Genomic DNA, 14,880 nt, shown 5'->3' with positions numbered 1-14,880 from the left:
TCTACTGAAAAAAACCTAAGGATAAAGATAGAGACAGGCCATGCAGGTCTAAACCTACCGACAGTGCTTACGTTAAGCTAGTCGTCAGTTCTCTGGTCCTCAGTGATGCCCGCTTCTGTGGATTCGCAGGCCGCTACCGAGACCCTTTCGAAGTCCGGTATGCCACGAGACTGTTCGACTAAGGCTCCTGCGGTTGTCTCTACCTTGGATGGGTCTGGAGCCACTGAGCAGGCACTGGCTTCTGAGGAAGTACTTTGCACTACTGATTCTCGACACTGACAGACTTCTTTCACATCTACCATTATTTCGAAAACTACAGAGTTTCTAAGGCCCAGGGTACGAACCACACCCAAGAAACTGACTACCCAATTTCGGGCATCTGCTTCCTTGCCTCAAAATGCTTAAAAAGGAAGAAGACCTTATAACGCTGATCAGGGGAACCCAAGCTACCCCTTCCAAAAGAGAGATTTGTCCCCAGTAGTTTTGTCTGAACAGGAGTCCGATGACTCCGATGACTCTGATGCATCTGAGTATGAAGACATGCAACCCCTCTTTGCTTATGAGGATTCTGATGCAGAGGAATCCATTCCTTCAGCCTCTCCATCCAAGGACTTTTCCTTTGGGGAAACCCTACATACTTGAAGGGAGCATTTCCAATGGGAATGTCAGGACTACAGTCAGTCTAAAAAGAGACTTTGGGAATTCTTAGATCTTCCACAGCATAGACCTCTGGCCATTCCTCCTGTCCTGGATGTTGTGGATGATGCTTTCATGGAATCTAGTTAGACTCCTGACACCCTCCCTCCTGCTTCCAGAAAACCTGACCGGTATTAGAGTCCCTGACTCTCATAAATTTATTTTCAAAAATCCTACTGCTGACCCTGAGTTTATTTCTCAAGGGCCTAAAGGAATTAAAGCAACTTCTGCTAAGAATCCCACCCCCTCAGATGGGGATTCCCGAGCATTGGATTGATGGGGTAAAAAACTATACACCTGTGCTACTCTTGCTATTAGAGCACTAAATTGTCAGTTCCATATGCTAAATTTCAGCAACATACCATGGAACTCCTCAAACAAAAAATGTCATCTTTTCCTGCTTGTGCAGAAAATAGAGTTATAAGAGTTAATGCAGTCTGCAAATCAAGTAACTAAGCACACCTTACAATGTGGTTTTGATGCCCTAGAAGCATCTTGCAGGGCAGCAGTCACTGATTCTGTCCTTAGAAGGCATGCTTGGCCTAAGGAATAGCCCTTGCCAGGCCATGTCAAATCCAAATTATTGGACGCACCCTTGCACAAAGAAAACTTATTTGGCACCAAGGCAGAGGAGGTCTTAAAAAAGATGAAAGAAAAAGCTAAATCTATGCAGACAGTTAAGGACTTCCTGCAGGTCCAGCCACCCGGGTTCAGTAGGCATTGCCCTCCAAGCACTGGTCCTTTCCTCCCCCCTCCCGGGGAAGCAGGCCCCCAGACAGCAGTCCCAGGGAATGCAGAGATCTAAGCAATGGAGTTCCTTCTCTTCAAAACCAGGAAGTGCTAAGCCACTCCCTCATGGTAGGAACTCACAATGGCTGTCCACTTCCATCCCCTCCCTCTGCCCACTTGCGCTTGCCCCTAGGAGGGAAACACTCCTTCCACGCAAGCACCTGGGCCACCATTACCAAGGACCACTGGGTCCTCAACATAGTGTCCCAGGGATAAAAATTTTATTTCCACATTCTACCAACCCCAAAAGGGTTCCCAGATCTTCCCCCGAACCAGTGGGCAGAGGCCAAAAAGCAAATCCTTTCCCTGCTGTCTATGAGCACGTTCTTGCAGAACAGATAGGCCAAGGTTTCTACTCCAGACTCTTCTAGAATGCAGAAAAGAGGGCACCTGGCCACCCCATCCTCTATCTATCCATTCTAAACACCTTTCTGGTGATACCAAAATTCAAAATGCTCACCCTCCAGCAACTACTACCTATGCTCTCCAAGGATACTTGGTTAGCCACCCTAGACCTAAAATAAGCCTACTTACATATCCCAGTCAGGAAGTCATGCAGGAAATATCTGCATGTCAGGGCAGGATCACTGCACTTTCAGTTCTCTGCGCATCCCTTTGGCTTATCTACTACTCCCAGAGTTTTCACAAAATGTCTGGCTCCCGCCATTGCTTTTTGCAGGCAAAGAAATATTCAAATTTACCCATATTTAGACGACTGCCCAATTCAGGCAAACCGACAAGAAATGATGCTCAAGCACCTGGTCTTTGTAAAGGACCTACTGATCTCCATAGGGTATACTAACAACTAGAAGAAATCCAAACTAGTGCCCACCCAAAAAATTATATTCCTGGGAACAAGCCTGGACACAGCATCCCAGATGGCATTCCTTACACCAGAAAAGCAAACCTACCTGACAGCTTATTTCTCTCAACTAGCCACCAGACCCCAGTTATCTGCAAGGAAAATCCTGCAAGCTCTGGGGTTCATGTCTTCTTGCATTCTACTTATTCCATATGACAGACTGCATATGAGGAAACTACAATGGTACTTAAAAGCCTTTGGTGTCAACACCTGGAAACCCTTCTATCAGTGATACCTTGCTTAAGGAAAGATTTTCTTTGGTGGGCAGCAGCATGCTACCACCACGAGTGACTACCCTTCTCATAACCCATGCCGCCCAGACCCTCACCACAGACGCATTAGACTATACCTGGGGTGCACACCTGAACGGCAGGTGCATAACAGGGCCAATGGAGCCCACATCAAATACAGCTGCACATCAAACAAAAAGATGTTAGCTGTCCAGCACGCACTGACAGCTTTCAGACCTCCTCTCCCCGGGGACTCTACCGATCAAAACAGACAACACCACTGTGATGTGGTATATCAACAAGCAGGGAGGGACTCATTCGTACCCTCTGTGCAAGCTCGCCATGACCCTTTGGCACCCGGCCTCAGCCATGCATCTACAACTAGTAGCACAATTCCTGCCAGACTCTCTAAACTCTCTGGCTGACAACTTAAGCAGAAATCTTCTAGACCCACATGAGTGGCAGCTAGACCAAAGAACATTCACCCTTGTAACTCAGAAATGGGGCACCACGAAGGTCGACCTCTTTGCGTCCCACTCCAACCATCAGCTCAGCAAGCTCTGCATCATGGATCCTCACTGCAAGGCCTGGAAAGTGGATGTTCTATCCTTCCAGTGGATCAGCCTCTCGGGCTATGTATTTCCCCCACTACCGCTCATTACAAGGGTACTGCTCAAAATAAGGGAGGAAAAACCAAGGACAAACCTGATTGCCCCAGACTGGTCATGCCAGCACTGGTACCCACTGCTGTGCAGCCTGTCACCTCTACCACCATGGCATCTCCCTCAGATCCTAACACTCCTGACCCAGGGGGAAGGTGAATTCATGCATCCCCAATGGCAGACCCTCAATCTGGCAACCTGGCTTATTCCCTGACCACTGCACAAGCTGCCAATCTCAGCAAACCGGTTCTAGATGTTTTACGTGAGGCCAGATGCCCTAGCACTAGAAAGTCTTATGTTGACAAATGAGAAAGATTTTACACCTGGATCCAGCCCTTAGCCTGGAACGGCACAGCCCTCCCTACCCCTCATCCTGGATTACCTTGCTGACCTACTACACAGGGGTCTATCCTTTTCTTCTATTAAAATTCATGCCTCTGCTATCTCTGTTCATTTCAGCACAGAGCCCCTTCTTTTCTCACACCTCGTCATCAGACAGTTCCTGAAAGGGGCTAACAACTTGAGGCCACCCAGAAGAGCACCCACCCCAGCTTGGGACCTAAACTTTGTGTTGGAAAAACTCACCTTGCCCCCCTTTGAACCAGCAGCTTCAGCAGAGTTAAAGTTTCTCTCATGGAAGACAGCCTTGTTTCTGGCCATCACTTAAACAATAAGAGTGTCCGCACTACAAGCACTAATGGCTGTAGAGTCCTTCATCATTTTCCATGTAGACAGGGTCTCCCTCAGGACTAACCCATCCTTCATGCCAAAAGTGGTGTCCATTGTGGCTCTCGGCCAATCTATTCATTTGCCCACCTTTTTCCCTAATCCACAAAATGAGGGGGAAATGATACTGCACACTCTAGGTGTACACAAACAGCTCAAATTCTATCTAGACAGGATGAAAGCATTCAGAAAGACTGATCAATTGTTAGTCAGCTTTGCTGCAGGAGCAGAGGGCAAAGCATATCCAAACAAACCATTTCCAAATGGATAGCACACTGCATCCATTTCTGCTACAAACAACATGGGAAACCTCCCCTTAAGGGGGTCAGGACACATTCTACCAGAGCAACCACCACCTCTGCAACTTTCCTCAGAGGGGTCCCCACCAGGGACATCCTGGAGGCTGCAACATGGACATCAATTCATACCTTCAAGCATTACCACTTGCCTATCTTCTCCAAATCCAGGGCAGGCTTTGCCACCGTAGTCTTGCAGGGCATCCTAGCCAGCCCCCAGTTTTCTTGACTGCCTTCCACCCTTTTCTTCAGCTTTGGGAATCCACCCAAAGGTGATGACTGAAACAGTGAAACACGATGAACATAGTACAGCTGTGTACACATCATAAATGTAGATGTTAGTGTATTCACTGTTGCAGACCTGTTTTCCCTCCCTCCATTACCCTTGTCTCTCTCTCTCTCTCTCTCTCTCTCTCTCTCTCTAAGGCACTTCTGGTATTTGCTTTCTACTGGTGGTGTTCTTCCACCATAACCTATCTCCCTCTTGGGGGCTCCTGACAAGGCAAGAAAAACTGAGGTAATGTCGTCAGCTGCCTCATTTTATACTACTGACGACCTTACGTCAGTCCTGGAGCGACAGCAACCGACGCAGAAATACTAAGCCTCTGATATTCGGGCCGACTGAAGGCTACCCTGGCAGGGATAACCCGAATATGATGACTGCAACAGTGAATACACTCTTTAACATCTACATTTATGGTAAGTGTACACAACTGTACTTTACGTCAAAGGGTGAGACTATTCTTCTTGGAGACCTTCTAAAATGGGTCCATCTAATGAGATCTGCCATCTGTACTTTTATTATTTAAAAACAAAATTCATCAACTTAACCAAGAGAGCTATGCTGCAGGAGATCTATGGCCGTGCTGTCTACACCACAGTTGATACACTACCTGCTAGAGTATACTCTTCTCACCTGCATTCACAGTCACATTGTTCAGAGCGAGTTCCATGTAATTTTTGCAGTAAAGGCCTATTCCATGCTTGCCTTGTAACACTGAGTGTGGTAATTGCAGTCTAATGTAGGGATTCCTTGTGATCTTACACAGCTTTCTCATGTAGGCAGTTGGCCATTGTTTTTGAGGGTCAGGTGTGCAAATCTTTGATTCAGACATAAGAAATCAGTTTTGCCAAGGGTTTTTATTAAAAAGGAATCTCCCCTTCAAGCTGCAGCAACTCTGGAGTTGGATATTTGAGGGGGGGGGGGCAGTTGGGTACCCATGCTGACCATCAATACCTACCCTTCTAGCTGCTGTTTGGATTGATGATGATTCTTGGGTAAGAGCCCTGTAGCCCATTTATACTTGGTGGGGGGGGGGGGGGGGGCAAAACTTCACCTAGCAGGGAATGTAAGCCTTTAAGCCTTCGTTTGCATAACATGAGACAGTGGTTTTCTCATCAAGCCCTAGCCTTCCCTGCACATGCAGAGTTACACCCGTGCTTTGGTTGCAGTAAGCCTTTGCAAGTTTGCAGTGTACACCACATCTCTGTGTATGATATAATCAGTTGCTTCCCCCATTGTAGGCTGCACCCATTCAGTGTGAGCTGTGATCTCTTCTAGGACTTCATCTATGGAGAATGAAGCATATTCTCTGCGTATCCCACCCCCAAAAGAAGGGGTGAGCAGGCTGAGCATCATTGCTGTTCTGTCCCAAGCCAGCTCCAGTAGGTGTCACTTGTCAAATTCTGGTTATAGTTAGGACTTCATCCCTCTCCACCAATGGAGCTGGCTAGTCTTTGAATAAGTTAAGAAGTGGATTGCAGAAGGTGAACCCCCCTTCATGAGGGTGTTGCATATGTGCCATTTTAAGCATTTTATTTCTTTTAGAATGGTATTCATACATGCTGTATTACTCCTGGATACTGTAGGTACCAGCAAACTAACAGCTCCACTTGCTACCATTGACATTTGAAGCTTGGTGTCCTTGCTCTCCACTTTACTAAGAAAAAACTGGTCAAGGCCAGAAGAAGAGCATGCTCAGATGATAACTTTGTGGAGGATCACCAGTCAGATGCTCAACACAAGGTAGAAAGATTAATGACAGCATAAGAGAAAGTATTGTGGCCTGGTTTCTCTATGGAGTCTCATTTGAAGGCATGGTTCTACCCTGTCTCAAAAACTGCAAAAGGTCATGCAGGGATGCTCCCCCCTGTGACATACTTTTGTGAAGAAGTCCAAATTATAAGTTACAGATAGCATGGCCTGTGGCAGTAGTAAGCTTGGAACCTGGTGGGTTTTTCTCCCTACTTCCAAAGTAGTGTATTTCTCTGGTCCCAGGAAACCTTCTACATGCTGGCTCTCGCAAAGTGCCATTTTCACACGCCCTCGTTTATTTATTTTTTGCAGTTGTTTACTGAGATAGTCTGAGTAGGAAGAAAGCTACCCCTTTTCAGCAGAAGTCCAGTGTGAAAAGCTCTGAAGAAAATTGCATTACATAAATAAAATAGCAAACAAGTAATTAAAAATATACAAACTTTAAGCAAAGTATCATTAATTAATAGAGGCATTACATAAAGAGCTATGAAACTTATCAGTCATAGGGAGAGCTCCTTACTTTTAACAAATAATTTCCACTTTTTACATGGTGTCTGTATTTGTCTTGCCACTTCCACTTGCCTTTGACTGCATTTTAACAGCCTAATGGCTGCTGATTGAATATGTACAGAAGAGCCGGCTGTGTCAGAAGGCTTTTAAGTCTCTAAGGTTAAGGCCACAACACCAGACTTGCAGGCTACAGCTGAGAGATTCATTTAGCCTGTAGACCTCCCTTCACATTAGTCCACCAAGCAGCAGCTACTGTCGGTTTGTCAGAGAAGGGGTCTCTCATATTAAATTTAGTTAACTTCTTTGAGAGTCACGCAGGCTGTTGACTGTGATTGTGTTTATTCACACAGTGTATCTTGACCTAACCAGTGCACGTAACGAAACCCCTTGTGTGCACTGTAAATAAGCTAAGTGCTTTAACTGTAGAGACTTTGTGATAATACGGGAAGCAAACTGGCTAAAAGACAGAGCCACTATAAGTCTTGTAGGTGCCTCATGTCAAGATATGAAGGATACTAGTGTAGTGAAAGGGCTCTCTTCTTGGACCCCTCCTTTTTGACATTACATCTTTCATCTCCAAACTGAGAACCAAGACCTCTGGTTAACTGTGTTTGCACCTGACTGCAAACTCGCTGTTGTCAAGACACCTTTCGGAAAGAACTTACCCTGCTTGTTACCTGGCATGCTGAAAAATTGGCTGAGATTAAATGAATGTGATAAAGTGTAGTATTGTTTCATTTGGTAGACAACCCTGCCCTCGACTTGTAGTATAGACAATATACCATTATTAAGCAAAAATGAGGGAAGGGATCTGAGTTGACGGTTCCCTCTTCATCGATTTATCATTTAACGTAAAATCTTTCTATTTAGCTTAGCTAATAGCTAAAGGTGCATCTACCTTGTCTGAATAGCTCATTGTTTCCTTAGGTTTAGCAGTGATTAAACCAATTATAAAGTACACTAACCCCTTTGGGATGTACCTCACCAGACATGTCAAACATATATGCCTAGAGATTTCTGGACTTCATCAGTGCAAACTGTCTGGGTCAGTTAGTCTGCACTCCAATCAGGCACTAAAATCCTGGACTTGTTCCTTACCAGTATGGTGTAGTATTGCTCCCCACCAATTGTAAATTCTTCCCTTGTCAAATTGGGCCACATGTTAATCGCATTCATATTAAGACTGAAATCTGAAGCATATACACATTTCTTGGTATCCAGAAATTATGCAAACACTAATCTCTAAAACTGATGACATGGCTAAGTTCTAAATCCCCATCCCTCTTGATGCCCTCGCAGCTTTTGCAGAATCTTTCATTGCTAATAAATTCTGTGCATGAATATCTGCACCCGTTCCCCTCACAAACATGCAAGCACCGAATTCAAAAAATAAATCCCCATGGTATATAATATAAAAAGGCTCTATAATAAAGTACAAAAACTCATTGCACGCAAAAATAAGTCTAAGTCTCTGAGTTCCCAATAACAGTGTTGCTAAACTGAACAAGGAATTCCAGACCCTGATCATATCAACCAAATCCAGATATGAGGTAAAAATACTCAGCTAGACAAAGGGTAACCACAAACCCACCTTTTAAATATGTCAAAAATCACAGAAACAATACCCAGCACTGTGCAGAGTTGGTAGTAAATTGGTATCACATACTTGGACCTAGAAAACATAGCCAGGTTACTAGTATTTAGCTCAAACTTGCTTCCCCCCTTGGGATTCTCGGATCACATACCAACACCTTCCCAAATCTCCTAAGAACAAGTTCTCAAGGCACTATCTAATGCCAAAAACAGTGTATATAGGGCCAGATAACATTGCAGACTGCCTATTAGCCAACCTGAAACATGACTTGTTTAATCCCTTACAGATGCAATTCAATATCTGTTTCAAAACATGCTTCATGCTGGATGAATGGAGGACAGCAACAGTCATTCCCTTCCTCAAAGGTTGGGTTGCAGTGGACCCTGATAATTGTAGACCCATAACCCTGACCAGTTCCAACTGTAAGGCTATGGAAGTTATCGTTATGGAATAATAATTAAGGGTATAAGTAACATACAGGCTCTAGACTTGTTCCAGTTCAGATTCGTCAAGGGCTAGTCATGTCTACTTAACTTGGTCGATGTCTTCAAAAAAGTTACTGAAGTAGTGGATGGGGCAAAACAGTGCATGCAGCCTATCTAGACCTTGTAAAGCTGTTCAACATCATTCCACATACTGATATCATAGAACAACTTTCCCAGTTAAATGTCAATCTCTATGCAACTCATTGGATAGCAAACTGTCTCATAAATAGAACTCAGGAAGTTAGGGTGGGTGGCTCTACCTCCTCCAGAGATATCTGTGACTAGAGTTGCACCTCAGAGTTTATTTCTTGGGCCACTCCTCTTTGGTATTTACTTCTAGGAGGTCAGTGCTAATGTTAAGAATTTGTAGCTGACAGAAGACACGATGCCATTATAAATTCCTTGGAGAATACCAAGATTCTCTGAGAGGGTGTGTCCCAAACAACTGGTGTCAAAACTATCCAATAAAATTAAACGCCAAGAAATATATACCCGTAGCCTTCAGCAAGCATGACTCCCCTTGCAACTCTCACACTGGCAACACACCCCTGAAAATAGAGGTTGCCAGGCTATTGGCCCAAGAGCCATTTTAAACCTAGCCAGGTTTACCCCAAATTTAACAAAATGTTGCTGACTTGTATCAATACCCAAATTAATTTATCCTGTAGTGAGAGATCTGCTAACCTGTATCAAATATGGACTGTCTTTGATCACCATGTGTCCACTGTAGTAAGGAAATCCTTTGTCATTGCGCAGCTTAGATCTAAAGATACTCCATACAGATCCATGGATGTAGTCATTCCACTTTACATGGTTCTCATTAGACTGATCGTGGAGTATAAAGATCAGCCTAATGAGAACCAGTCATTGAATATAATTTCCCTTTAGGTATGCATCTGTTCAAGCACTTGTCACACCTTGAATGCCCACACTTTCTGTTGTAGAAGATCAAGAGCCTAGATCTTAAGACTATGTTGACTGTCTCGAAACCTTGTCCCCTTGTCTCAGTGCCATATAGGCTACTGAGGAGCGGTTTCCTTCTTTGGGTACACAGCCTCAACAGACCTTGTTCTGTCAGACCTGCTGCACATTTGCAAGTCTAGTGTCGGTCTCTTTTGCAACATAAATAGAAAACGTTGGAGGGACTGATCACAGAAAGTACAACTTCGTTGGAATCATAGTCTCCTCCACATAAAGCAGCGTACTTGTCTTACAGTATTTTTTATCTGGACAAATGGATGAGTAACCACATATTCACCCTGGTTTACCACCCTTATGTCTCACGGACAGGGGCAGCATGTAAATGTTCTGCTTCTTTCTGGCCTTTTATACTGAAAATGTAAGGGCTAAAAACTTCAAGGGAATGTATGGCTAGGTTTCTAAAGATCCTCACGGAACAGTAGCTTAAGTACCTGTAAGCATGTAATTGACCCACCTTTGGGTTATCTGTATATGAAGTATAAGGACTAAACACTACCAATGTGATGTAAAGCTTGGCTTCTTAAGACCTTAAGACAATAGCCCAGTGTGTACCTATGAACCTGAGAAGACCCAGAGTTTCCTAACTAAGAAGATTAAGTACCTTGGCTACCAAGGGAAACCAGAAGGCTCTATCCCTTTCCTTGCTGTCTGATAGGTTCTTGAGACGTGATCTGTGGTTTGCCTACTGCGCTATTCGTGACCCTTTTGGCCCTGATCTCATGTATCTCCGCAAATCTAATAACATAGCAAACACTAAATCCAGGGGCCTAAATTGTGCAGCATCTTCTCCATCTCTGGAATAAACTGCCCCTGCAAGTTAAGCAGTACAATACCTTATCATCCTTCAAACAGAACTTGGATGACTGGATGGTTACCCTCAAATTCACCCCTGAACTAACTGGCCTAGCCTTTCTTAAGAAAGGGGGGGTGCAGCCTGTGGGTGGGAATTGGTAATGGAATTAATGACAGTGAGACTAAATTGCCTTGAAACATCTACAAATTTCATGTGGTACACCCCAGTCCACTCCAGAACTGGCTGGGAGTGCAGGACATATTCAAGAAATAGGAGATCTGAAGTAGGATATTCATTTGTCTGCAACCTGTGGGTTATGGATCCGATATCGGATCCGAACCGGCATGGTTTTCCAGCTATGGATCCAAGCTCTCAGCTCCTCCCCTCACCCATAATGCCCTGCTCTACCCTCATGACCCCAGATCTCGTTTGCCGCGCTGGTGACTGGATTTGCATTCATAGCTCTCAGCTAAGTGGTGATTTATTACCTGTTAAAACAGAAAATTTTTAGTTTTTTGTGTAATTCTGTGTGAAAGTTTAGGTTTCCCTTTCTGATAAGTTTAATTTGAGTTAAATTAAGTAATTTTTTTTCCCTCCCCTCGCTGTTGCGTAGAGTGTGTGTGTTGGGCCTGTGTGTCTTTTTGTTTTAAGTTACTTTTAGTAGCTTTTAGTAGTTTATAGATTATGGCTGATCAGCCTAAATCTATTTTTTCCAAATGCTCCGAGTGTGGCCATAAGCTCTCACCGGCTGATGGCCACACTCGGTGTGTTAAGTGTCTCGGGGTTGAACACCTCACATCTGGTTGTTCCATTTGTGCAGGGTTCAACCCCAGGGCACTGAGGGAGCGGAGGTCCAAGCTTGTCTTGGCGGGTCTTTTACCGCCAGACTCGGCTCCGGCCTCCGCTCCTTCGGGAACAGCTGTGGCTACGGTTGTTCCCCCTGTGGCACCCCCTCCTGCTCCTGGGACTCAACCTCCCGCTTCTGGAGAGGAGAGGGATGCTAGTAAAAAGGACCGGAGGGAGAAGCACCACAAGCGGCGGGCCGAGACCTCTGTTTCGGCCCCGCCAGCCAAGCGGGCTTCTCCTCCGGCTCCGTTGTCGGTTCGGTCTCCTCCTTCTCGGCTCCGGTCCCCTGTGTGCTTTTCACCGGGTCCTGAGGAGGAGGAGACCCGATCTCCGTCGAGGCTATCGAGGAGGCACTCCAGGCCTACCTCGGTAGCCTCGTCGAGATCTACTCATAGCCTTTCTGATGCTGATCTGGACCGGATGATGAGAAGGTTCATCCAGGCCCAGATGCAGATGGGAGTGCTCTTGCCTCCCTCCGGGGAGCCCAACACCCTTTTTTAAGCCTATTGCTCCTTCTCCGACCCGCTACCCGGGTCCGGAGCAGCTGGAGCCGAGCAGCTGCGGAGCCGGGGGTGGGTCGGCGCCGATAGTACTTGGTACTTCGGATCCGACCCTGCCCTCGAGTGCGTCGGACCCGACCTCGGAGCCTGGATCGAGCCGGATCCGGGGATCAGTGCTCCTTCGGCGCCGTCTGTGTCGGAGCGTACTGTCGCCGGATCCGGCGCCGGGCGCTCGGTCCACTCTCGGATCCGAGGGGAGCCGATTGTCAGATCCTTTGGTCGAGGTCGGCTCCCTTCGGCTTTGATGTAGTGGAGAGGGCTCTGTTGAGGGTCTCCGGACCCCGGCACTTGTTCCGGCTCCGCCGCTCCCTCTGCACTGGGCCAGGCTTCCACCATCCGGCCCCTGGGGCAGCCCGTTTCTGTGCCCCAAGTTGCTCCTACGGAGCAAATTGGTGCTTGGGAGGACTCCTCTGCCAGGCCCCCAGAGGATGTCCCTCGCAAGCATACGCAAAGGAGGCACATTGACTCCCGAGTCTCTCACAGAAGACACGGACTTGGAGGAAGGGAAGGCTCCCCACGGTCACCCCGAGGATGTCTCCTTTGGAGACATCATGGAAATACTCCGTATAAGGGGGTGGTCTGCCCCAAGTCTTCCTCGGACGAGTCCGTGTTCTTGGAGGCATTTGAAACGGGCCCGTCTACCTCTTGGGTGTCCCCCCCTGCCGACCCCCTGGTGGACCTTATTACCACCAGGGCGTGGAAGGAACCGGACACCGTGGAGCCAATTCCCAAAAGACCGGATAGGATCCTTAGTCCGCCATCCGACCGGGCCCATTGGAGTAAGGGGCCTCCGGTAGATGCCATGTTGACGGCGGCCACAAAGAGGGAACTGGCTCAGGAGAGTCCCTCAGTCCACCCACCGAGCAAGGAGTCTCGGATGATGGACCGCTTGGGGAAGCGGATGTTCAGTTCGACGACCTTCTCTGTAAGGGCGCTGAACTATTTGGCACATGTCATTAGGATGCAGCGAGATCTTATTAAGGAATACGCTGCATCCCCCCCTGAGTCCATTTCGGAGGAGGACAGAGTTCTGCACTCCACCCGTATGGCCACTCTTAGGTCAGTTACAAATACTTCTATGCGGCTACTCTCCCATGCAACGGAAGGCGCCGCTAGAGCTGCGGGGACAGGACTGGTCACTAGACGTAAGGCCTGGCTCCGTCACTGCGATTTTTCTGAGCCCTTCAAAGCGTCGTTAACGCCTTTGATGGTTCTGCTCTGTTTGGCAAGACCGTTCGCGACGTTGACCCAGAGCGAAAAGGACGGAAGGCGCTGTCTGCCGTCAGAATCCGCTTCTCTGCACCCCAGAGGCCCTATTCTAGGAACCAAAAGGGTCAGAAGAAGATGTGGTTCCGGAAGTCGCAGCAGTCCCAGCCTGCTCCGGACAACCAGTCCTTCCGTGGCAGAGGAGGACAGGGAGGACGCCGCCCTAGAGGCAGAGGGGCTCCCAGAAACTTCGGGTCCAGGGAACCTTTCTCTGAACGGCCCGCAGCAACCCTGAGGGGTTGCCCGACTGCTCTACTCTGGAGGCAGGCAGGGGACGTTTTTCGGGGCACCTAGCGGCATGGGAGTCCATAACATCGGACCGCTGGGTTCTCCAAATCATATCCAGGGGATATCGCATTCCTTTCCTTCACCTTCCAAAGTTGAAGTCCCTCCCAGACGTCCCACCCGGTCAACGGGAGGCCGCTTTGGCAGAAATTGGCCATCTGCTAAAGAAAAGAGCCATCCAGCCCGTTCCCCCAGACCAGATCGGATCAGGGTTCTACTCCAGATTCTTTTAGTGCCAAAAAGACGGGGAACTAAGACCAATCCTAGACCTCTCTCTCTTGAATCTGGCAGTCCCCAAAGAAAAATTCGAATGGTCACTCTGCAATCTATTCTCCCCTTCTGGGAGAAAATCACTGGATGTGCTCGATAGACCTCAAGGACGCGTACTACCACATCCTGATGGACAGGCGCTCCAGGAGGTTTCTCCGCTTCCGGCTGGGAGCCAGTCACTACCAGTTCCGGGTCCTTCCCTTTGGTCTCACCACAGCCCCCAGGGTGTTCACCAAAGTATTAGCAGTGGTAGCGGCCCACCTGAGGCTTCAGGGGTGCAGGTCTTTCCCTACCTGGACGACTGGCTTCTTACCGCCCCAACAAGGCATCTACTTCTATTGGCGAGACTCCTTTCTCCATCTTGCTCCCTTTCTGGGCATCACAATAAATACAAAGAAATCCAACCTGGCACCCACACAGCTCTTAGATTTTATAGGGGCCAGGCTAGACACAAGGAGTTTACGAGCCTTCCTCACTGCGGACAGAGTTCTAAATCTGCAGCTCCAGGTGCGGGCCATTCTCCATTCAAGTTCTGTTCCAGCGGAGTTGGTCCTGAGGGCTCTAGGGTCCATGGCATCGGCTATAGCACTTCTTCCTCTTGCCAGGCTCAATATGCGCATTCTACAGTGGACGCTCTTAGTACAGTGGTCTTACCTTGCTCTCCCCATGCATCATCCCATAGCGATCAGCAAGGCTTGCAAGCGGTCCCTCTTGTGGTGGCTCCACTCCCCGGATCTCCACAAAGGCCGCCCATTTTGTGCTTCTCCCCCTCTCGCCACGGTGACCACGGACGCCTCCGCCTCGGGTGGGGGCACTTTATGGCGGACCGTCCAAGGCACGTGGAGCGATTCAGAGACCTTACTGCATATCAATGTTCTAGAGATGAGAGCAGTGCTCTTAGCGTTGCTAGCACTTCAGGACTTTCTTCCCTTGGGAACAATTGCGATTCAATCGGACAACATGTCTGTTGTCTGGTACATCAACAAGCAAGGGG

The 14,880-nt window shown here is 47.5% G+C and overlaps 1 protein-coding gene across 1 annotated transcript in view; it reads left to right on the top strand.

The window, feature by feature from the left end:
• Nucleotides 1–14,880, top strand: part of KDM8 (lysine demethylase 8) — a 287,000-nt gene that overhangs the window by 177,912 nt on the left and 94,208 nt on the right. The window lies entirely within an intron of this gene.

This window comes from Protopterus annectens, chromosome 2.part0 (assembly GCF_019279795.1).
Source record: "Protopterus annectens isolate FY-2018-M chromosome 2.part0, PAN1.0, whole genome shotgun sequence".
In the NCBI taxonomy this organism is placed as follows: Eukaryota; Metazoa; Chordata; order Ceratodontiformes; family Protopteridae; genus Protopterus; species Protopterus annectens.
The sequence above is the reverse complement of the archived record's forward strand: the minus strand, read 5'-3'. Positions and strand labels throughout refer to the sequence as shown.